This window comes from Bos indicus, chromosome 2 (assembly GCF_029378745.1).
Source record: "Bos indicus isolate NIAB-ARS_2022 breed Sahiwal x Tharparkar chromosome 2, NIAB-ARS_B.indTharparkar_mat_pri_1.0, whole genome shotgun sequence".
NCBI classification, from domain to species: domain Eukaryota; kingdom Metazoa; phylum Chordata; class Mammalia; order Artiodactyla; family Bovidae; genus Bos; species Bos indicus.
This window is the reverse complement of record NC_091761.1, coordinates 125,760,679-125,785,444: the sequence shown is the minus strand read 5'-3', so window position 1 is coordinate 125,785,444 and position 24,766 is coordinate 125,760,679. Positions and strand designations below refer to the sequence as shown.

The 24,766-nt window shown below is 43.4% G+C and overlaps 1 protein-coding gene across 5 annotated transcripts in view; it reads left to right on the top strand.

The window, feature by feature from the left end:
• The first annotated feature begins 12,588 nt into the window (after positions 1-12,588).
• Positions 12,589-24,766, top strand: part of WDTC1 (WD and tetratricopeptide repeats 1) — a 67,571-nt gene continuing 55,393 nt past the window's right edge. The window contains exon 1 of one of the 5 annotated variants that reach the window (XM_070775742.1): positions 12,589-13,001. The gene's annotated coding sequence lies outside the window, so the exon portion shown is untranslated. Of the gene's footprint in view, positions 13,002-16,743; positions 17,253-24,766 lie in introns of those variants that run through there. The other 4 variants (XM_070775732.1, XM_070775744.1, XM_019980378.2 and 1 more) reach the window with 4 other exon arrangements.

Below are 24,766 nucleotides of genomic sequence, written 5' to 3'. Positions count from 1 at the left end.
TAAAACATTTTTAAAAAGCAATAAAAATACTGAAAGTATCCTAAATTTCTACCAATATAGGAATGGTTAAACAATAATATAGTTTCTTTAGTGGCAAACTATATAGCTATTAAATGAGCTAGATCTAGATATATTAACCTGAATGAATTTTAAATGGAATTTTACTGCATGCTGGGCTTCTTTCTACAGTGTTATGTTCATGAGATTCATCTAGGTTGTTGCTTGTGACAGTGGCTTGCTCCTTCTCCTTGCTATATATCAATAGTATTCTACTGTATGAATACATCCATTTTACTATTGATGACCATTTGGGTTGTTTCCATTTTTCGGTTATGATTCTGTCATCTGCTATAAATATTCTTGTGCATAAATTATGCTTATATGTTCATGATCCACGTAGAGTGGAGGATATGAGTATACATTCAGCTTTAATGGATATTTTCAAAGTCAATTTCCAAAATGGTTGTACCATTTTACATTTGTACCAATAATGAATAAGCTTTCCAGTTGATTCACACTGTCACCAAAACTTGGTAACATCAAGAATTCCCTGAGAACCTTACACTTGCACTGCAGGCAGCAAGGGTTTGATCCCTGTTTTGGGATCTCCAGTCAGGAACTAAGATCCTGCGAGCCTTGGCTTGACCAAAAAAAAAAAAAACAACAAAAACTTGCTAACATCAGTAATTTAAATTAACCATTTTAAGGGTGAATAGTGAGATCTGATGAAGTTTTTTTGGTTTTGGGGATTTGGGGGGTCATTTATTTTATAGGATCTTTGCTGGTAGACCTCTTTCTTACACCCAGGAGACTTACATGTCTCTCAGACATGTGCCTAGAAGGCTTTTGAGGGACAAGTGAAAGTATAAGTCTCTCAGTCATGTCTGACTCTTCGCGATCCCATGGACTATACAGTCCATGGAATTCTCCAGGCTAGAATACTGGAGTGGGTAGCCCTTCCCTTCTCCAGGGGATCTTCCCAACCCAGGAATCGAACCCAGGTCTCCCGCATTGCAGACAGATTCTTTACCAGCTGGGCCACAGGGAGGGCCAAGACTGGACCACAAATTCAACCTTGTATCAATGCCCTTCTCACCAATGCATAAGCCAAAACTTCCCCTCACCTCTTAACTGCCCAGGGGAGAGCAAAATCTTCTTCCTGATAAAGCAAAGTCTAAAGACATCTAAAGCCAAACATTCGGTAGGGACAAGCCTAAGAGAGGTGGACAAAAACCAGCCCAGTGGGTCCAGCACGATGACCAGGGGTGGCCAGGTTGGGAGCGGTCAAGGGCTGGCTCTGCACCAGCCACAGGATCTCGATGTCTCGGGCCAGCTTTGGGGGTCCCAGCTCTCAGTGCTCCAGTTCCGTGTAACAGCCACTGCTTCAACTCAAACGACTTGACGACAAGGGTGTGTGTGAGGCCTGTGGTGGCGACGCCCCTCTCCAGCTGGATGGGGTGGTGTGCCTGTGCAATGCGGTGCAGGTTGGCTTCCAGGCAGACGAACATGAGCTCCTCCTGGGCCTCTTCTATGTAAAATTGCAAGGGGAAGTTGAACTTTTCAGGCATGGTCCAACCACAGCTCTGTCTCCATGTCCTCCTGCCCCTGGCTGATTCTGAATAGGGGCTAGTTCAGGAATTTATCCCAACAGGATTTAAGAGGAATCAAGCTCATGAAGTTTTAATTTGCATTTCCCTGATACTTGAGGTTTAGCAACTTCTCATTTAATAGTCATGTGAGTTTTTTTCTCAGTATGCATCTTTTCAGGCATTTTGTCTATGTTTATCTTACCTTTTATTGTAAAGGTGGTCTGTCCTTTTCTAATTGGTTTATAGTAATTCTTTATATATTCAGAACACAAACCTTTCTCATTTGTATATATTGTAAATATCTTCTCCTGCTTTGTAGACTGCTGCTTAATTTGGGTGATATGTGAGTTTGCCCATCCTTCCCCATCTTTGTTAGCATCAAAATGGAATTTGGAAAAAAAAACAGAAAATTTTGCCCAAAGGTATTTCATTGCTATCATAGTTTTAAAATATTTTATTATTTATTTAGCTGCGCTGGATCTTAGTTGCATCTTACAGGATCTTTCACTGTAGCCTAAGGACTCTCTAGCTGTGGCACGGGCTCCCGAGCATGTCCTCTGCATTGCAAGGCAGATTCTTGACCACTGGACCACCAGGGAACTTCCTCATTGTTATTACTTTTTAATAAGTATTATTTATTTTTTAGAGCAGTTTTAGGTTTATAGAAAATTGAGCAGATAGTAGAAAGGCCCACAGACCCCCTTTCCATCGCCTCCAGTTCCTTAATATTAATACCCTTCTTTAGTGTAGCATATTTGTTATAATTGAGGCAATATTGATACATTAAATATAGTGCAGAGTTGTTTTTTTTACAGCCCATAGTTTTTACATAAGCTTCATTTTTTTGTGTTGTATAGCAATAAGCACTTTGATAAATACGTAATGTCATTTATCCACTTTTACAGTTTCACTGCTCTTAATGTCCTATTTCCTCCCTCCCTTCTTCCTTCCACTTTAAATCCCCTGCTAACCACTGCTCTTTTTACTGTTGCTGTAGTTTTGCCTCTTCTAGCATATCATATAGTTGGAATCATACAAGTAGCCTGGCTTCTCGCACTCAGTAGTATGCATTTAAGTTTCCTTCATGTCTTTTTGTGACTTAATAGTTCATTTCCTTTATCACTGATTATTATTCCATTGTATGGATTTACCACAGCTTTTTATACACTCACCTTTAGAAGGACATCTTGGTTACTTCCAGCTCTTGGCAATTATGAATTAAATTTCTGTAAATATCTGTGTGCAGGTTTTTGTGTGGACATCAATTTTCAACTCATTTTGGGTGAATGTATGTGTGTGTGTTAGTTGCTCAGTCATGTCCGACTTTTGGTGACCCCATAGACTAGCTCTCCAGGTTCCTCTGTCCATGGAATTCTCCATGCAAGAACACTGGAGTGGTTAACCATTCCCTTCTCCAGGGGATCTTCCCAAACCAGGGATCGAACTCGGGTCTCTTGCATTGAAGGCAGATTCTTTACCATCTGAGCCACCAGGGAAGCCCATTTGGGTGAATAACTAGGTGCTAAGACTAAGTCTGGGGCTTCCCAGGTGGCACTACTGGTAAAGAACCCACCTGCCAGTACCGGGGACTTAAGAGACACTGGTTTGATCCCTGGGTCAGAAAGATCCCCTGGAGGAGGGCTTGGCCACCCACTCTAATGTTCTTGCCTAGAGAATCCCACGAACAGAGGTGTCTGGCAGACTATACAGGGTCGCAAAGGGCAGGACACGACTGAATTGACTTAGCACACATGCATGCAAGACTCAGTCTGGCTTTGTAGGAAACCACCAGACTGTCTTCCAAAGTGGCTGTGCCATTTTATATTCCCATCAACAATGAATGAAATTTACTGTTGCTCCATCCACATCCTTACCAGCATTTGGTATTGTTAGTTTTTTTAAATTTTAGCCATTCTATCATTGGAAAAGACTCTGATGCTGGGAGGGATTGGGGGCAGGAGGAGAAGGGGACGACAGAGGATGGGATGACTGGATGGCATCACTGACTCGATGGACGTGAGTCTGAGTGAACTCCAAGAGTTGGTGACGGACAGGGAGGCCTGGCGTGCTGCGATTCATGGGGTCGCAATGAGTCGGACATGACTGAGCGACTGACCTGATCTGATCTGATCTGATTAGGTAAGTTGCATTTATCAAATGGCATCTGATGTTGAGCATGTTTTATATGCTTATTTGATACCTATGTATCTTCTTTGGTGAGATATCCAGAACTTTGTCCATTTTTAAATTGGGTTGTTTTCTTATTGTTGATTTTTAAGAGATCTTTGTATGCTTTGAATACAAGTCCATTACATGACAGGTGTTTTTGCAAATATTTCCCCCCATTCTGTGGTTTATCTTTTTTAACCTCTTAAGTGTCTTTTGTAGAGAAGATTGTTTTAATTTGAATGAAGTCTGGGTTACCAGTTTTTTCTTTCATTAACCTGAAAATTCATCACCCAACTCAGGGCCATTTAACTTTTCTCTTTTTTTATTTTCTAGAAGTTTTATAGTTTCACACTTAAGTTAATATTTCCATTGTAAGTTAATATTTATGAAAGATGTAACAGCAGTATCTAGATTCTCTATTTTTTTTTTGTATGTGGATGTCCAATAATTCAAGAAGTATTTATTGAAAAGATTACTTTTACTCCATTGAATAATCTTTACCCCTTTGTCAATCAATGGCCAGTTAACTATATTTGTGAAGATCTATTTCTGGGTTCTATGTCTGCAAGGTTAACAACTACTTCTCATTACATATGAAAACACTGGAATTCCTTTTTTTTTTTTTTTTAATATTTATTTAGCTCCACCAGGTCTTATTTGTGACATGTGAGATCTAGTTCCCCAACCAGGGATCGAACCCAGGCCCCCTGCATTGGGCACACAGAGTCTTAGCCACTAGACCACCAGGGAAGTCCCCCACTCTTTTTAAAAAAGTTTAGTTTTGGCTGCGCTGGGTCTTCATTGCTGTTCAAGGGCTTTCTCTAGTTGTGGTTCGAGGGCTTCTCATTGAGGTGGCCTCTCTTGCTGCAGAGCAATGGACTCTGGGTGTGCAGGCTTCAGTAGTTGAGGCTTGCAGGCTCTAGAGCACAGACTCAGTAGTTGTGGAGCCTGGGCTTAGTTGTCTTGAGGCATAAGGATCAAACCTGTGTCCCCTGCATTGGCAAGCAGGTCTTTTATTTATTTATTTTGGGTTGTACTGGGTCTTCACTGCTGCTCCGGCTTTTCTCTAGTTGCGGAGATTAGGGGCTACTCTCTAGTGGTGAGGTACAGGCTTCTAATTGTGGTGGTTTCTCTTGTCGCAGAGCACAGGCTCTGGGGCTCTCAGGCTTCAGTACTTGCAGCACTTGGGCTCAGTAGTTGTGGCTCCCATGCTCTAGAGCACAGACTTAGTAGTTGGGGCACATGGGCTTAGTTGCTCTGTGGCATGTGGGATCTTCCAGGATGCAGGATCAAACCCAGGTCTCCTGCATTGGCAGGTGGATTCTTAACTACTGGACCACCAGGGAAGCCCTGAAAACACTGGAATTCTCTTTGATCTATCTTTTGTGAGTTTGATTAGCAAAAGTCATTGCCCTAATCTTGATTGATACCAGGAATCCTGATACCACCGAGAGTCTAACTGTAGAGAACTGGGCTTGTCTCTGAGTTCTGGACTCTTGAGTTCTGCCCAAATCTATCACCTTGAAAGATTCTACAGTTGATACTCCTGGCTGGGTAGCCCCCAAATCCATTTATTAATCTCTGTTCCTTTGCCTCCTCTTGGGATGCCAAATAATTGCTTACTGGACTTTTCCAAACCTACCTTGTACGTAGTTCTAAGACATAGTTCCAACAAGTGAGATATAAGCAGAAATCTGTTGAGGGCTTCTAAAAAACTTTTGCTTTCTAATAAAACACAGCTAGCTGTTTTCTTTTCCCCTGTTCTTCTTGCTTTGAACATAGATATGATGTTTGGTGCTGCAGCAGACATTTTATTATACTGAACAATTAAAACTGAGTGTTGGAGCAGAAAAAATAGAAACAAATTATGTTGAACAGTTGGACTAATTACAACCATCACCTACCTCAGGACTTCTTGTTAAGCGTGAAAACAATCTCAAGTGTTAAAGCCACTGCTGGTCAGGTTATTTATTACTTGCCACTGAAAACCATCTCAATTAATCTTCTAACAGTCTTAGTTAATCTGCCAACTATTCTAGTGGGGCCATCTTGGGTAGACATTTCTGGAATGCTTCTTTTGGAAATGACCTAGGATTCTTTTTTTTCATTGTGCCACTCAGCTTGCACAGGCCCTCAGCAGTAAAATCATGAAGTCCTAACCACCGGGCCATTAGGGAATTCCTACCATAGAATTCTTTGAGACGTTTTCTTGAATGTTCCCATCAGTGGCGATCTCTGCCCCTTCTTTGGCTGGATTAAAAAAAAAATGAAGATAATTCATTTAGGAAAGAGAAGACTCAGTGGGGACACGAGAGTCATATTCATTATCTAAAGCTTTTTTTAAAAAGATATTTAATTGCCTGGACCAGTTCTTATTTGCTGCTCATGGGATCTTTGATCTTCACTGGGGCATATGGGACCTTTAGAGTTGTGGCGTGTGGGACCTAATTCCCAAATCAGGGATCAAACCCAGGCTCCCTGCATTGGAATCAGGCGTCTTAGTCATTGGACCATCAGGGAAGTCCCTAAAGGTTTTTTAAGAGAAAAAGGGATCATTTTGACTATCACTCCTAATCAAATTGACACAAGACTTTACAGTTTATGTAAATATCACTTCACTTAATACACAAAATCTATGTTGCCACAGAGAACAGAGTTGAGACAAATAAGTGGAAGTAAGAACTTCATTACAGAGAAGAACTTTCTAGTGATCAGAATAACGCAAACAAGGAAATGTGCTGCCCCATGACAGGAAGAATTGCTCACCTGGAAAGGGCTGAGCAGAAAGCTGAGGATGCCAAGCAGGAAAGCAGATTAGGGCTCAGTTGATGCTAAAATTCAGACCCAAGTCTGGGGCATGAGATTGGCTAATTCTTTCTTAGTTTCGCTAAGCAGGATTTTAGAGAAGGAACAGAAGATCGGTAAGATAAATGGGAGCAGGAGGAAGCTTCCAAGTGGAGTGAATAACTTGAACAAAGGTGCAGTGTCCTCAAGATGAGTTGGGATACTCTTGATGGACCAGTTGGACTGGAGTGGACAGTTTGGGCCCTTGAGGGTCTGTGACTTTAAGCAAATCACCAGACTGTTTTAGATCAATTTTCTCTTCCGTAAAATGAAAGGACTAACCGAAATCAGTGAGTCTGAAGTTTTCTCACAGCGACCTAGAGGGCACTCCCAAAGGCTTTGCAAACACAAGTCCTAAAGAAAATACTAGGAGGGAATGTGTTAGTCGCTCAGTCATGTTCAACTCTTTGTGACCCCATGAACTGTAGCCCCCAGGCTCCCCTGTCTATGAAATTCTCCAGGCAAGAATACTGGAGTGGGTTGCCATTTCCTTATCCAGGGGATCTTCCCGACCCAGGGATCGAACCCGAGTCTCCTGCATTGCAGGCAGATTTTTTTACCGTCTGAGCCGCCAGGGAAGCCCCTGATGAGTACATTTAAAAAAAAAAAAAATTCAATTATAAACTATTTCAAACATTCAGAAAAATATAGATAATAATATAACCACTAAGATAAAAGTGATGTTTAATATTTTGCTATGTTTACTATTGACCTCTTTTTTAAGAAATAAGTTAGCACTATAGCAAAACCCAGTTTCCCAGATCACAAAAGTGGTAAACAACCCACCTGCCAATACAGGAGGCATAGAATACCAGACCACCTGATCTGCCTCTTGAGAAATTTGTATGCAGGTCAGGAAGCAACAGTTAGAACTGGACATGGAACAACAGACTGGTTCCAAATAGGAAAAGGAGTTCATCAAGGCTGTATATTGTCACCTTGTTTATTTAACTTATATGCAGAGTACATCATGAGAAACGCTGGGCTGGAAGAAACACAAGCTGGAATCAAGATTGCCAGGAGAAATATCAATAACCTCAGATATGCAGATGACACCACCCTTATGGCAGAAAGTGAAGAGGAACTCAAAAGCCTCTTGATGAAAGTGAAAGTGGAGAGTGAAAAAGTTGGCTTAAAGCTCAACATTCAGAAAACAAAGATCGTGGCATCCGGCCCCATCACTTCATGGCAAACAGATGGGGAAACAGTGGAAACAGTGTCAGACTTTATTTTTCTGGGCTCCAAAATCACTGCAGATGGTGACTGCAACCATGAAATTAAAAGATGCTTACTCCTTGGAAGGAAAGTTATGACCAACCTAGATAGCATATTCAAAAGCAGAGACATTACTTTGCCAACAAAGGTTCGTCTAGTCAAGGCTATGGTTTTTCCTGTGGTCATGTATGGATGTGAGAGTTGGACTGTGAAGAAGGCTGAGCGCCGAAGAATTGATGCTTTTGAACTATGGTGTTGGAGAAGACTCTTGAGAGTCCCTTGGACTGCAAGGAGATCCAACCAGTCCATTCTGAAGGAGATCAGCCCTGGGATTTCTTTGGAAGGACTGATGCTGAAGCTGAAACTCCAATACTTTGGCCACCTCATGTGAAGAGTTGACTCATTGGAAAAGACTCTGATCCTGGGAGGGATTGGGGGCAAGAGGAGAAGGGGACGACAGAGGATGAGATGGCTGGATGGCATCACTGACTCAATGGACGTGAGTCTCAGTGAACTCCGGGAGCTGGTGATGGACAGGGAGGCCTGGCGTGCTGCGATTCATGGGGTCGCAAAGAGTTGGACACAACTGAGCGACTGATCTGATCTGAAGAGACTCAGGTTTGATCCCCTGTGCTCCTGAAGGAGGGAGGGAATGGCAACCCACTGGAATATTCTTGCCTAGAGAATCCCATGGACAGAGGAGCCTGGCAGGCTATAATCCATAGGGTCGCAGAGTCAGACACAACTGAAATGACGTGGCATGCATAACCAAACCCCATTGTTCATCTTGGTTTTCTTCCTTTTCCTCAGAGGTACCCACTTTCCCCAAATTTCTATGTGTTTTTCCCATTTAACTTTTTGTACTTTTATTTCATATGTAAGCATCTATAATATGTGGTATTTTTGTGTTACGTTTTACATCAATGTCATACTGAATGGATCTTTTTCAACTTTCTTTTTTCCACTCATTATTATGCTTTTAAGATTTCTCTATCTTGACAGCATGTGAATCATTGAATTGGTTGTGTAGTACTTCATGATCAGGGATTGAACTTGCTTATCCTGCATTGGCAGGCAGATTCTTTACCACTGACACACCTGGGAAGCCCCTGATGGCTCAGCATTAAAGAATCCACCTGCAATGTTGGAGACAGAGGTTTGACCCCTGGGTCTGGAAGATCCCCTGGAAGAGGAAATGGCAACCCACTCAAGTATTCTTGTCTGGAAAATCCTACAGACAGAGGAGCCTGGTGGGCTACAGTCTATAGGGTTGCAAAGAGCCAGTGCAAGTAAACGCACAGTCACCAGTGGTTAAGACCCCGTGTTTCCAATGCAGGGGATGCAGGTTCAATCCCTGGTCAGATCCAACATGTCTTGAGTTGCGGGGGGAAAGGTTGTGTTCTTTTTAAATTTGTAAAAAAAAATATCAGAAGTTGCATTGCTGGGTTGTAAAATATGAGCATCTTAAATGCTTTAATGAGCATCTTTAATTTCAGGTTGACTATATCCCCTTTTGTCCCAGAGTCCAATCAGGACATGAAAATAGTGGTGTCAGTGACTACCTCTATAGAGCTGATCAGCTGGGGCATCATCGCTGCATTCACTACTACAAGCCATATTTGAGTAATCTTTGTCTACTTCCAAAAGTCAAATCAGAAAATATTAGAATTGGTCATATAATTAAATATCTATACAGTAAAGTCAGAGAAGGCAATGGCAACCCACTCCAGTCAGTACTCTTCCCTGGAAAATCCCATGGACAGAGAGCCTGGTAGGCTGCAGTCCATGGGGTTGCTAAGAGTTGGACATGACTGAGCGACTTCACTTTCACTTTTCACTTTCATCATTGGAGAAGGAAATGGCAACCCACTCCAGTGTTCTTGCCTGGAGAATCCCAGGGACAGCGGAGCCTGGTGGGCTGCTGTCTATGGGGTCGCACAGAGTGGGACACGACTGAAGCGACTTAGCAGCAGCAGCAGCAGCATACAATAAAGTAATTCTTTCTAGAGTATCCTGGACAGATGACTATATAATATATCCTATACATGAATCCCACCAAAGACAGAGAGCTCCAAACCTCCCAAAGTAGCCCAACTCTAGTGGTTAGAAAGTTCTCTCTTAAATTGATCTGAAAACACCTATGGCTGGGAGGGGTCTTATTCTGAACTGAACTCCCCTGTGAGTCTCTGTTTCTTCTATGTAAAATGAGAGTAAGAATAATACCTACCTCATAATGTTGTTGTGAAGATCAAATGAGTTAGGGTGTGTGTGAATGTATAATGTGTGTAAACAAAGATACATGTATATATGTATGTATACATGTGTATATATATATGTATACATATGTATATGTGTATATATTTATCTATAAATGTGTACACATGTATATGCGGACATGGATATATGTATGTATATATGTATATATATGCAATATATAAACCTGTCATATATACATATATATTCATAGATGTAGAAAAGAAAAAGAGTGCATGAGAGAACAAGTGAGCTCCTGATAGAAAATAATAAATAATAGATGTAGCTATTATTAACATTCTTCTTGCTATCATCCACTCCCTATCAACAACTTGACAACAAATATTTACTGAATGTCTGCTCTCTGCAAAATATTGTTCTAAGAGTCACAGAAACATCAACCATACTTCTCTATCAATATTTCTAAGATCCTCTGATATTGCCAGCATAGAACAGGGTTTAAAATGGGGGTTCTGGACTCAAATAAGCTGGGTCTTAATTCCAACTAGCTATATGATTCATGACAGTATTGCTTAATTCACTGATAAGTACTTATCTCCCATGGTAAATGTTCAATAAATGTTAGCTATTATTCATTTGAATTGACCCAGTGGTTTAGCCTGCAGCTTGGGAGCTATACATAGGTGATCTCAAAGCTTTCTCCCAGTCTCGAAGTTTATAATTTTTTATTTAAATTATTTATTTATTTTTATATTATCTTGGTCACACCATCCAGCATGCAGGATCTTAGCTCCCCAACCAGGGACTGAACCCATGCCCCTTGCATTGGAAGCACAGAGTCATAACCACTGGAAGTCCCCTATACTTTTTCTTTAATTTTATTTTATTTAACTTTACAATATTGTATTGGTTTTGCCATATATCAAAGTGAATCTGCCACAGGTATACATGTGTTCCCCATCTTGATACTTTTTTAAATTTGGTGAAACATCTATCTGTAAGAGAGAGATCAGGAGGAATGATCCACAACATTTTTAGGATAAAGGCATTGCACAAAGCTGAATTGACAAGGGTAGGCTTTAACGCCTCCAAATGGGGAGAAATCGCACTTAGGGAGCTCACAGACTAATTCAGCTCTTGATATGAGCAGAAGCAGGACAAAACAAGCAACTCATGGAGTAATAAACACGGGGCAAACACTCTAAATGCTAAATACCTATATATAGTTCTTCCTGAGGACAAATGCTGCCTGGTTCTCACTGGAGGGACAGGTACTATTCAAAAGTTCAGACTCTCAGATTGGTTCCTTATCATCCATGTGACCCTGGGCAAATTGCTTTTAACTTTTTTATGCCTCAGTTTCCTCTACTGCAAAACAGATACAGTAATAGTACCATCTAAGGAATAGCATCTTCCTTAGTAGCTCAGTTGGTAAAGAATATCCTGCAATGTAAGAGACTGAGGTTCTATCCCTGGGTGAGGAAGATCCCCTGGAGAAGGAAATGGCAACCCACTCCAGTACTCTTGTCTGAGGAATTCCATGGACAGGGGACCTGGTGGGCCACAGTCCATGGGATCCCAAAGAGTTGGACACAACTGTGAGACTAACTTTCACTTTTCAAGGAACTGTACTCAGTACAGTGCTGACATAGTAAGCAAATGCTCAGCAAAAGCACATTATTGTTATTGTCTGATAGAGGGCACCCTATGGGTGAGCGATAAGTTTCCATTCTTGGAAGATGACCTTGTCTTCTTTTTGACTGGAGGCTCCTCGTGGGTGGGGCCCAGTCTCTACCTTCAGAAGTTAGGCAAAATGACTCCCTTGTGACCTTGGGAACTTCTTTAGAGAGGAAGTGACTCCTCCATCAGACTTGGGACTCCACAAGGCTGGAACCGCCTCTCAGAGGTGGGAACAGCAGTACTTGCACCGATCTCGGATGCATCTTGTCTCTTCCAACAGACTGAGGGTTTCCAAGAGTGTGTGTATGGCTGGCTCCCCTCCAGGCCACCCAGTGTAGGCTGATTACCTTTTATCCTCCTCCTTCAGGCGGGGAGACAACGGTGAGGAATGTGCCGCTGCAGCAGCCTCCAAGAATAGGATGGAGTGAGCTGAGACTTGGCTCTAGGGGAGGACCTGGGGCCCCAGCCTTGAGGGGTCCCGCAATTAAGGGGCTCTGAGGAAGTCTTGAGAAGGCTCTTGAGAGACTGTGTCGGCCTCTTGGGGCAGTGGGTGAGGGGAGTGTCCCAAAAGTGACAGCAGGGAGCATTTTACGTGGATATAGGATAGAAGGCGCGTCCGGGTAACTAATGGCAACTGGGCGGGGTAAGCCCGCGCTGCGGGAGCTCTTCGACGGAGAAAAACTACGACTCCCAGGATGCCTCAGGGCCTAGCCCAGCTTTTCCGCCCGCCCACTGGCTGCCGGTCTGGCGAGCGGCGAAGCGGATTGGCCGCGGCTGTGCGGGGCTCCCCCACTAGCAGGTTAGTGGGCGCCGCCGGCAGCAGACGTTGACCGGGCGCGGGGAGTGGAGGGTGTTGGAGGGGGCCCTGATCGCCATTCTGGAAACTGCCGGGCGCTGTCTCCGTAGCGTAGCCGCTGTCTGTGAGGCGCGGGGCGGGGGCGGAGACTGCGTGGCGCAGGCGCGGTGCTGGGCTTCTCCTGGGTCCCCAGACAGCTGGAGGAGATAAACAGAGCAGGAGGAGGGAGGGGAGTGCGTGTGTGAGAGCGCGCGAGGGAGTGTGAGTGTGTGTGTGAGCGCGGGTGTGAGGCGGTGCGCAGGGGCGGGCGGAGGCGCTGTCCGGCCCCGGCCAGGCGCCGGGCGGGGAGCATGGGAAGGGGCTAGAGCAGCCCGGGCCCCCCAGCCCCCTCCCCGGGATCCGCGCCCCCCCTCCGGGGAGAGGGGCCGGGCCCCCCGGACGGACATGGGCTCCTGAAGTTGCGCCGCCACCGGTCCTAGGAAGAGGCCTGACAGGTACGGGTAGCCGCCGCCCCCTGCTCTTCGCGGGCGCCCAGGCGAGGACCGGCTCCGGCAGCCTTGGGCGCACGGGCCGCCTCTGCTCTGGGCCGGCCCCAGCCCTGCCGGCCCGGGGGCCTGAGCCCGTCCGCCTCGGGGAGGGGGGCCCGGGGTGTCCCAAGAAGGGGCAGGCCTCGCCGGGGCGGAGGGCAGAGTGGGCCGGGGTCGAGGTGGGGACGGAGGGCTGGCTGGGAAGTGGTGGGGAAGGCTCTGGGAGTTCGGGGAGCCTCAGCAGAGGGAGAGGTGGAAGTCGTCCCATCACGGGACTTTCTTGCGGAGTTTTTGTTTGACATCTGATATGGCCCGGGTCTCAGGAAGAAGGGGGCAGGTGGAAGTGCCGAGAGGGCTACGTTGACCTGACCTCCTGCTCTCTCTTAGTTTCTCTCTCTCTCTCTCTCTCTCTCTGTCCGTCCCCGTGTCCAGTCCAGGCTTCTGGCAGCCGCAGATGCCTTCAGTGGCCCATCCTGGCACCAAACTGAACTCTGCCGAGGTGTTTCCACCAGGCGACTGTAGCGCCCGTACAAAAGGGCCTTTACTTGGGAACTGGCTATTCAGTACCCACTTCAAAGGGCAAATAGGAAGTGTGGAGTAAGAGAGAGACTGCGACCCAGCAGGTTCCAATTCTCGTTGCTGAAAGCTGCAGAGACGCCCCCTTGCCAGTCAGGTTGAATTTGCCCAGTGCCCTCTGTCTCTCCTCTGCAGGTGTGCTACCGGGGTCTCTAGAAAAGAGATATCGGGGACTTACGACTCATGTCTAACAACCTAATTTGACTATTTCGCCCAAAGGCCTTTTTTTCTATGACTTTCTTTAACTGGTAGAGCAACTTAAAGTTTTCTTCTCAAGTTAGTGAGTTTAAAAGCCTGGTAGGGTGGCTGTAGCTTCCCCATTCTTTCTAAAGATGGGTAGGTGATCAGGGCCAAGTGGCAGTTAAGTCACCACTTTTAATAAAGCCTGAAACAGTTTTGAGAAGACTATTCTGAGGTCACCTCCTGACTCAAAGGCATTATGAAATCCCCACCTAGGGCACAGGTATGCCCAGTGGCCTCACTAAACTTTTCTGTATCTTGCAGTCCTTCTTGACTGGCTAGTCTTTGTTCCTAAGTTGAAGGAACTACTTAAGGCTATTTTGGTTTGAATTCTGGTTTCTTCTTTGTAATTCTTCTGTTTTTAAAGAGGTTGTTGGCTGTTGAGTATAGTACTAACTAGATTCCTCTCTCACATGCCAAGGAGTAACTAGAAGGGCTTCCTTGGGCCGAGTCTAAAGACTGACAATGAATTTCTTCCTTGCAAGCTGTTGTGTTTCATTAGTAGGTGGAAAAACAACCTTTTCTGCCGTAGTTTGTCATCACACTGCTTCAGTTCTGGAGTCCAGCGATCCTTCCCTCTTTTAATCTGCTTGGGGGCACTTGTGTTCAAGTCACATCCCTGTTTGTAGAAGCAGTGCTTTGGGTCAACTTTGAGGAATAACTGAACAGCAATTCATATTTGTGCCTGGGACTCCTTCCCTTGGGGTCACTGAAGGAAAGAGAATATGTGTAATGCTTGTGGTGATGATCTCATTGACGATTTGCCAGTTTTGAGTTTTAAAGTAGTCAAACAGCTTTCCTAGCTGGCAAGAACTCATGAGACATCCTGTAAAGGATATTTTCACACACCTGGGCTTAGAATCTGGCAGATTACAACTGAAGAAGCCCCCTGCTAAACATCTGTAGCTCTGGAGAGGCTACAGATCCCTCTCCAGATCATCCCAGCATGGAATGATCCAGAACTGTGACTTTAATTATTCTTTAATTATTTTTCTTCTCTCTTTTTTGAATTAAGGAATATAGCCTGTATGTGCAGTCCTGGGTCTCAGAGAGGGAGTCATAGACAACACGTAGTGTGGTGATACTTACCTTTTCTTTTGGGCGACTGGTTTAATGATCCATTCTGTTTCCTTTCTTCTTTCATTGTCACCTTTCCAGATTCTCCACCACATCTTTGGGCTGCCAAACCCATATAACTCTTGGGCTGTGCTTTCTTCTCAGCTGTATAATAAGAAAGCTCTTCAAAAACCCAAGCCTCGATAGTTCCCATCAGAAACCAGTCCCTTGTGTTACATTTAATTCTGGCTCATTTACTGTGAGGGATATTTGCTAATTGGAATACATCCTAAAAAGTGACTGACATTTATTGAAGGCCTGGTATATGTCAGACTCTATGCTCAGTAGTGTTTTTACTTTATCTAATTTAACCTTCATGACTACCCAGTGAGGCGAAAATCATTTTTCCTAATATACGTATGAAGATACTGGTTCAGAGAGGTAAAATAACTTGCTTAAGGCCGCACAACTAGTAAGTGAAAGGATCAGAACTCAGACCCAGGTCTGTCTCCTCGGGAATCGTGACACTTGATCAGGAGCTGAAGGGACCAGAGCTAAGAGCCTGGGGGACGTATACTTGAAGAACTGTCCTTGGAAAGGGACCTGGACTTTTCTCTGTGTGATTCTGGAATGCAGCATTAGGATCAGAGGATGAAAATCCCAAGAGGGTAGATGTTGGTGTGACAGGAGAGAATTTGGCTTTCTAAAAACAAAATGGGCTGCCTTGTGAAGGAGTGAGTTAGCCATCATTGGAAGTATTCAAGCAGAGGCTTTGCCACTTTTTATCAAAGATATGGTAGAGGAGTTCATACTTATGTAGTTAATTGGACAAGTTTTTTGTTTTTTTTTTTAGTAAACTGTTAATATGTGAAAATTATATAAAATTCCTATTGTTTTGATCCGTAAATAACTAATATGTATTGAATATTTTGTGTCTGGTACTTGCTGGACACTTTTCTTCCAAGATTTCATTTAGTCCTAGTGATAAGTATTATCACTATTCCCACTCTACAGATGAGGAAGCTGAGGATCCAGAAAGTTGACAGATATGCTGGAGGTTACACAGGGAGTAATAGTAGGGCTGATACTTGATCCTGCGTGTGCACCTTCTTAGATGCGTGTCCTGGAGTAAATCAAATGTTCTCTCTGAGCTATGCTTTTCTGATCTGTGAAATGACCACCTACTCTACAGTGGGTTTGTGAGGACTCACTGATGTAATATTTGCTTTTCATTAGATCTAGTCTATGGCCCATCAAGGGCCTGGGTTTGGGGGTGAAGGGACTTTGGTTTCTTCAGGGTGAATTCAGGCCTGCCAGGAACCCTGAGAGTAGTTCTGGGGTTCATTCTTGGTGCTATTAGTAATAGCTGCTGACTCCACAAAGGGCTTTGTGGCATTAGTGACTAATACCCTAAAAACTTGAGGCCTGAATAAGAGGAGGATTCAGCCAACAGGTTGGGGTATAGGAGGCAGTGTTGGAGGCTGTGTGGAATGGAAATTCTCACCCTGTTGTAGAGTCCGCTTCAGGGATCAGTGCTGCATCTTTATATTTAATGTCTTCTTTTAGAATGAACAAGGTCATAACTGCTAGAGCTGTGACAGAGCTGGATGCAAAGAATAATAACCCTTAATCCTCCCTGTAGCCATCTGGGGAGGTATTAACCCCATTTTCTTGGGGAAGGGGGCAGAGGAGGATCTGTCCTTGCCCAGGTAGCTATCTACAGGTTCTTTGGAGGCAGTGTTAGGATCAGGACCTTGGTAAAATTATGTCCTTGTTCATAACCTCCAGATTTTATTTTCGGAAAGCATAAAACTGTGCTTATTCGTGAACCTTTTAGAGAGCCTTTCTCAGAATGGGAGTCAGGCGTTTCTGGTCAGGGAGCTTCATCAGTTGAGGCCTAAGTGTTTGGGTGCCAGTGGCTCTTCCGGTCCCCTCTTGAGCTAGACATCTGGATGTAACACAACTGCAGTTGAATCAAAAAGGAAACATTTCCAAATTGATTGACTTAGTTTTCCTTGACCTTTCTACTAGGAGTGAAATTAGAGGGTGAAACTTAAGGGCTTCCCTCTGAGAGGTACGTTGAGTTGTGGCAGGATTTGGGGTGATCCAAGTTAAAGGTGAAATGCAAGACCAGATGCTCTTGAATTCAATGAGAAAGGATAATGTTATCAGAATACTCTCCCATTTCTGTTTCTGTTCCCTTCCACTACCTTAAGATAATTGTGGCCCTATGACACTGCAGATAAATTAGTATGGTCACTGAAAAGCAAAGTTCTGAGAACAGGAAAATCTTTTACAAAACTTCAGATGGCAATAGAGAACTCTACAGACAGAGAAGACATCAAGGTGAGTTTTCATCCAGAGCTCCCAGAGTGGAGCATTTCTTAAATGGCCTTTCACAGAGAATGCTTCAGTCAGCCCCATACGGAATCATTTAAGCCAGGAGCCTCAAAGATGGCAAAGAACTTTTCCAATGGTGCTTGGCTGATGGGCTTGTCCTGCCATCCACACCTTTCTCAGATGTTCTTGTGCCAACTTAGTCCATGACCCTGAAATGCAAGCTTTAAGTTTGTGTTTGAGACCAGCAAAGTCAAGGTGATTTTGATGCCTTAGCCTAACCCTAAGAAATAAGAGACAGAGTTTCTTTTGGCAAAGAGTGCTTGGATGTGGTCTAAATAAAGATAGTAGGAATTCTTTTTTAGTGGTCAACAGCCTGGGTTCTGGAGATAAACTATCTAGTTTGACTCTTCATTTAATTACTGTAACTTTGGGAAGTTAACTTCTCCATGCCTCAGTCCTTCATCAATAAAGTGAGAATAATAGTAGTACCTGTCTCAGGGCTGTTATGAGGAGGGGTCTGTCAGACAGTACTTGTAAACTGCTTAGAATGTCCAATAAATACTATTTGCTAGGCTCAGTATCAGGCATTTCCTCCCATTCCTCATCACTCTGTGAAGGTGGGCTTTATAATCCCTGTTTTATAGATTAGGAAACTGAGGTTTAGAAATAACTTTCACAGAGAAAGTAGGTGGTAGAACTGGAATTTGAACCTGAGGTCTGTTGGACTCTGCAGCCAACTTTATTTTATTATTTTAGTTCAAATTACCTTTATGCATTGGAAGTGCATTTTTTTCCCCCATAGGATTGCTCCAGTAGGAAAACCATTGCAAACAGAGAGGAAACTTGCATATATCTTTTGCGTAATTCAGGATGTTGACAGGGAGGTCAGTCAGTTGTCACTCAGCCGGGGGCACTTCCCTGTAGTGGGAGGCAGCAAGTCCAGAGGAAAGAGAATACAGATGATGTGGATTCAGTCTCCACTCTACTGCTTCCTAGCAGTGTGTCCTGGGATAATGGTATTGGAACGAATTTTGCAGTGCATCTCAGTCTACCTCTTGTTTTACAGATGGGTAAGTAGGCTGAGGGAATGAAATGCCATACTCAGAGTCACGCCGCCAGTTAGAGGCAGGTCTTGGCTTGGAGCACAAGACCCTAATCCCAGTTCCGTGCCTCTCCCTCAGTACCGCGTAGCAGTGGGCTTCAGTTCCCTCTTGTTAAAAGGGGATCGTAGGAACTTTCCAGCATCTTCTCAAGGTTATTGTGAAGTTCAAATAAAAGCATGAACAGAAGCATTGTGATAGGTATGAAACACTGTTTGTATGCAAGGCAGTCATGTTGTTGTTCATTCAGCAAGTTTTAATATATTGGTACCTGCTAAGCCCACATCACTCCTTGGGAGACCCAGGAGGGGTCAGCAGATGAATCAGATAGATAGAGTTGGCCCTCAGGATGTTTTCAGTCTGTTAAGAAAAAGAAGCCACATAAATAACTGCTATTCAAGTTAGGAGACAAATGAAGGAAAGGGTGAGAACTAAATTTTCTTAAATTGTGATTTTGAGGTAGAGAACCGAAGAAAGGGTTTGGGGACTTTTCCTCCTTTATAGCTGAGATATAATTTACTTACCATAAAACCCATGCTTTTAATGTGTGCAGTTCTTCACTTTTTGATATAGTCACAGTTCTATAACCATCTAATTCTGGAACATTTTCGTCACCCCCCCCCCAAAGAAAACCATACCATTTAGCTATCACTGCCCACCCCCAATCACCCCATCTTCTCTCTCAACCCTAGACAACCACTAATCTACTTTCTGTCTCTAGCTTTTTCTATTCTTGAGATTTCACATAAATGAATTCACACAATATGTGGCATTTTGGGACTGGCTTCTTTCCCTTAGCATAATGTCTTCAAGTTTTCATCCATGTTACAGTGTGAATCAATACTTCATTCCTTTTTATGACCAAATAACATTCCGTTGTATGAATAAGCCACATTTTGTTTATCCATTCATCAGTTGATGGACATTTTGGTTGTTTCTGTCTTTAGCTATTGTGAATAATGTTACTATATGCATTCTTATACGAGTTTTGTATAGAATTTCTTTGTTTTCAACAAAGTCACTTTTTTCCTCCTGATCTTGTATTTCAAAGCTAGTAGAGGTGATAAAGACATCCTGTTCTCTATGCCCCACCATACCACGCACAATGGAATCCTCAATGTCAGCTTTGTCTCTCTGGTAGGGAAGGAAATGTGGAAGAAATGTTGTAACCATGCCACTGAGCATAGATAACAGGAGTTATCCGGTCTTAGAATTTAGGTTTGGCTACCATATATTCCCTCATAGCTCAGTTGGTAAAGAATCTGCCTGCAATGCAGGAGAGCCTGGTTCGATTCCTGGGTGGGGAAGATCCTCTGGAGAAGGGGTAGGCTACACACTCCAGTATTCTTGGGCTTCCCTTGTGGCTCAGCTGGTAAAGAATCTTCCTGCAATGTGGGAGACCTGGGTTTGATCCCTGGCTTGGGAAGATCCCCTGGAAAAGGGAACAGCTACCCACTCCAGTATTCTAGCCTGAAGAATGTCCATGGGGTCACAGAGTCGGACACAGCTGAGCGACTTTCACTTCACTACTACTGCTGTTGCTAAGTCACTTGAGTCGTGTCCAACTAAGCCTTCAATTAACAATCTATTAAGCCCCTACTATGATCCAGGTATGTATTTTGCACTTTTATACATACTTTATCATTTATTCCTCACAATGCTCCATTGAAGGAGGTTAGCATCCTTCTTTTACACGTGAGCAAATTGAAACTCAGAAAGATTAAGTAACTTGCCCAACCAGAGGCTGAAATTCAGGCCCAGGTGCCTACGTACTTTAAGTCTGCTCCTCTTTCTGCTACATTAACCAGAGCCCAGACAAGGACTGTGGCACACCTAAAATGGGCGGTTCCTCGTGTTTGCATATTGCCATTTAATCCTTGGTTCCAGATGAGTAATCTTCTCCAGGTGTACTTTGTTCTAGGTTTGTTAACCTTAAGCTGTTATATTACTGGTACCCTTTGCATTATGACCCTGGAGAAGGAAATGGTAGCCCACTCCAGCATTCTTGCCTGGAGAATCCCATGGACAGAGGAGCCTGGTGGGCTACAGTCAGTCGGGTTGCACAGAGTCCAACATGACTGAGTGACTAACACTTGCATTGTGAAGTATGAGTTGAAGTCCTCCAAACTGAATTTTATTAGCTTCCTTTAACTGTAACAGATATAGGCCCATTGAAGAAAGTTTCCCAGTAGCCTAAGTTAGAAGTCTGTGGAAGTGATGGTGTTAAGTTCTAGGTGTTTTAGAGCTCCAGGAACAGAATACCCTTTGGAAGATACAACATCTACATAGCAGCTCATGTTTTCTTTATAACATTAAGTCATATGTTTTCCTCTGTGCCTTAGGTGTTTCTGTATTTCTCATATTCCTGATTCACAAAAACTGGCTTCCTTCTTCCTCTTTTCCATTGAATATCAGCTGGAGTTTGCCTGTAGTATCTTAAATTACAAGTAAATACCATTCCTAAACCTTTGTATTCTAGCTGGAGAACGTTTTCTTGAACTTTCATATTCTGCTAGCAAATTAGCCCTCAATGTTATGAGAGCTTTAAGTGTGAAAATCAGAGTTTATTTATTAACTGTGCTATCCTTAGGATGAAGAAGATACATTAAAAGTTTCTTGTTGTCTGGGAGTTCCCTGGTGGTTAGGACTCAGCCCTTTCACTGTGATGGCCTCAGTTCAGTCTCTGGTTGGGAAGCTAAGTTCCCACAAGCCGTGTGGTGCAGCCCCCAAAAAAGTTGCTTGTCAACTGTTAAACTCTTCATTCTTCATTAGTGATTTCCCAGGAGTCTGCCTAGCTCTACTGTTATATGTTTAGATGTGTGAATAAATGAGTATAAATAAGATTTAATTTATTATTCCATGTTGTTCCTTCTGAATTTACTGTCCTAGCTATTCATTTTGATCATCTGACTAAGTTAAAGTCAGCCTTCTTCAGTCTCTCCTTGGAGCTCCGATTATGGCCTGGGTGCCTTTGATGCTCCAGTAACTATGCCTACATTGTGTGCTCTTAGTCTGTCACAGTCCCTGGCAAAGTAGACACTGAATTTGTTACTTTATGGGTTCTTGAAGTCACTTAGTTTGGTCTTTTTACCCCTCAACAGAACTGAATATTATGTAATTCGCATACTGCACCAGAGATAGAAATTCTCTTGAATTAAACACTTTTCTAGTGTTTAATCACACACACACACACACACACACACACATATGTAACCTCCTTTTGCCAATTTCAATATTTCATTCATATCATTTCATGTCTATGAGTTCTTTACTCTGTAGAATTGACTATTTCTGAACCTTCCTTAAAATAATGCTTTTAAAATTTGACCATGATTGAATCTCACATTCATATAACTTTTATTTACTGCTCTGATTATTTATGTATTTGAGAAGTATGAAACTAGTTATGCCCTCTGTACATTTGAGTATATTTCTCTCCTGAGGTGAGCCTTTTAAATGATCTCTACTTAGAAGTGTTTCCAGTTATGCTTGTCTGCCTCTTAAAGTTTGTGAAGAGGCACTGTTTCCTTAAGAGAGGAGAGGGTGGGCTGTGTTACAAAATGAGCTATTTGCCAGTGTGCTATCATTTCTTCTTAGGATGGGAATGGAACTGTTTACCAAAATACCACCTGAGCAGTAGTTGTGTTAAATTTGACATTTTGGGTCTTAAACCTCTGCCTACCAGTCTGATACTGTTTTAAATCCCAGTTTCCATTTTACCATTTACCTGAATAGCAGTGATTTTTGCTTGCCTGGTTTCTCTGCTTTTACTCTTCTTATTCCTTTTAGTATTTCCAAGCCACACACCAATATTAGCTAGAGTTCCTTGTGGCTTGTGGGATTTTAGTTCCCCCACCAGGGACTGAATGCATGCCCTTGGCAGTGAAAAACACAGAGTCCTAACTGCTGGACCACCAGGAAGTTCCCTAAATCCCTTGCCTTTGATTCTCTGCATCTTAGCATAGGTACTGTATCTTTTCACCTTCACTATTCCCTCATGACTAGCACAGTGCTGGGTGCTTGGTAAAAATTCAGTTTATGTTTTAAGAAAATTAGTGAATGAATAATGACAATTTATTTGGCTCTTTTGGGGATTCCCTGATAGTTCAGTTGGTAAAGAATCTGCCTGCAATGCAGGAGACCCCGGTTCTATTCCTGGACCGGGAAGATCCGCTGGCTGCTGCTAAGTCGCTTCAGTCGTGTCCGACTCTGTGCGACTCCATAGACGGCAGCCCACCAGGCTCGGCTGTCCCTGGGATTCTCCAGGCAAGAACACTGGAGTGGGTTGCCATTGCCTTCTTCATTGTGTGAAAGTGAAAAGTGAAAGTGAAGTCGCCCAGTCGTGTCTGACTCTTAGCGACCTCATGGACTGCAGCCTACCAGGCTCCTCCATCCATGGGATTTTCTAGGCAAGAGTACTGGAGTGGCTTGCCATTGCCTTCTCCGAAGATCTGCTGGAGAAGGGATAAACTACCCACTTCAGTATTCTTGGGCTTCCTTTGTGGCTCAGCTGGTAGAGAATCTGCCTGCAATGCAGGAGACCTGGGTTTGATCCCTGGGTTGGGAAGATCCCCTGGAGAAGGGAAAGACTTCCTACTCCAGTATTCTGGTCTGGAGAATTCCATGGACTGCATAGTCCATGGGGTCGCAAAGAGTTGGGCACGACTGAGCGACTTTCACTTGGGGATTCTTGTGGTGATCATTACTCTAGGAAATTGCATACTGGAGCAGTTTATTTATGTATACATAGTGGTTAAGAGCGTAAGTACAGTTTTGGGTTTGGGTCCCTGCTGTGTCTCCAGTTTATCAGCTATGTGACGTTGTGGGAATTGTTTCATACCTATGACTGTCTCCTCGTGTGTACAGTGAAGATAAAACCAGCACTACCATACAAGCTTTTGAGCTGATCTTAGCACTGGTTGTCTCCCTTCTCAGAATTGTATCCCCCTAGATCTTTGTGACTTCTTGCCATTCACATTTCAGCTTAAATGTCATTTTCTCAGAGAACTCCTCTGTATCAGACTGGATTTGTAGTTGTCAGCAACAGAAACCAATTCTAGATGATTCCTAAAAGGATATTAAGGAAACTCAACAAAATATCAAGGAAGGCCACAAAGCCAGACTTGAAGAATGGGCTGGAACAAGGGAAATTAGCTAGCAGCCAGGACCCACAGCCAAAATTATTCACAGAACCAGTCCGTGAGGTCACTGCTGCCACTTACGTAGCTTACCCCACCAGCTGACTGGACCCTAATGGCAACTGTAGCACCCCTTCCTGCCAGCATGGACTCTCCATGGTCCTCTGATTCTTTGACAGCATATCTCAATTAAGGTCTGGGGCTCATGTGTCTGTTGACATAGCCTGGGCCATATGCACGCACACTAGGTATAGGAGAGCCTCAGAAAGAGAATCTTGTCTCCACCATTCTCACTTCATAGTGAGAGGGCTCTCTACTTCCCACCAGACTCATGAGATGGGAAATTCCCAAAATGCAGGAAGGAAGTTCACATGCTGAGCAGCCAGACAAACTCCAAAATGCACTATATCTTTTTTAACCTCAAGTCTAAAAGTAGCTCATCAGTCACTCTCTGATCAGCTTGTTTTATTTTCATCATAGCACTTTTCACTACTGGATATAGTCTTATTTTATTTGTATTATTATTTGTTATCTATCCCCTCTTGCTAGAATATAGGTACCCTGAGAATAAGGAATTTATCTGTCTGTTCACTGCTATGTCTCCTAGGTCTGGAATAGTACCTGGCATATAGTAGAAGCTTCTTGTGCTTACTTGTTGAGTGAATAAATGAATGGGTGAATAAATATAAAGCACTTAGCATAATTCTTGGCACATAGTAAGTACATAATATTTGGCAACTTAGTATTTCTTAGCAGATACAAGTATTTATGTTCCTTTCAAAATAAAATTAGGGAAAGGGCTTTATACTTACATTATTTTTTTTGACCTTCCCAGTAACCTTCTAAGGAAAAGGGTGTTGGGAGGAAAAAGTGAGCCTTCTTCTGGTGAAGCGTGCATGGCCCCGTCACTGTTTGCTGCAATGCTTCCTGTGCCTGTGAGTCACGGGAATGAGTGCCTACTTAGAGAGATTAAGAGACTTGACCAAGGCCACATGGCTGGTCTTACTTTATATCAGATATACTCACTGACTTTGGTGTTTTCCATTGTGATAAGCCCCATCTCATATTCATGGTGATTGTGGGGGCAATTACTGTTAATGTTTTGGCTTTGACTGTTATAACCCAAATCAGAGTCATAAACACAATTGCAGGCCAGTGCTTAATTGATGTCAGTTTGTTCAAATTTATAATTTTAATTTGATAGCCAAGGGCCCCTGGAAAAGCCATCACAGAATTGTAGTTCTTACGATGGCATCCCTGGATGTTCTTGGTGCTTGTAGGT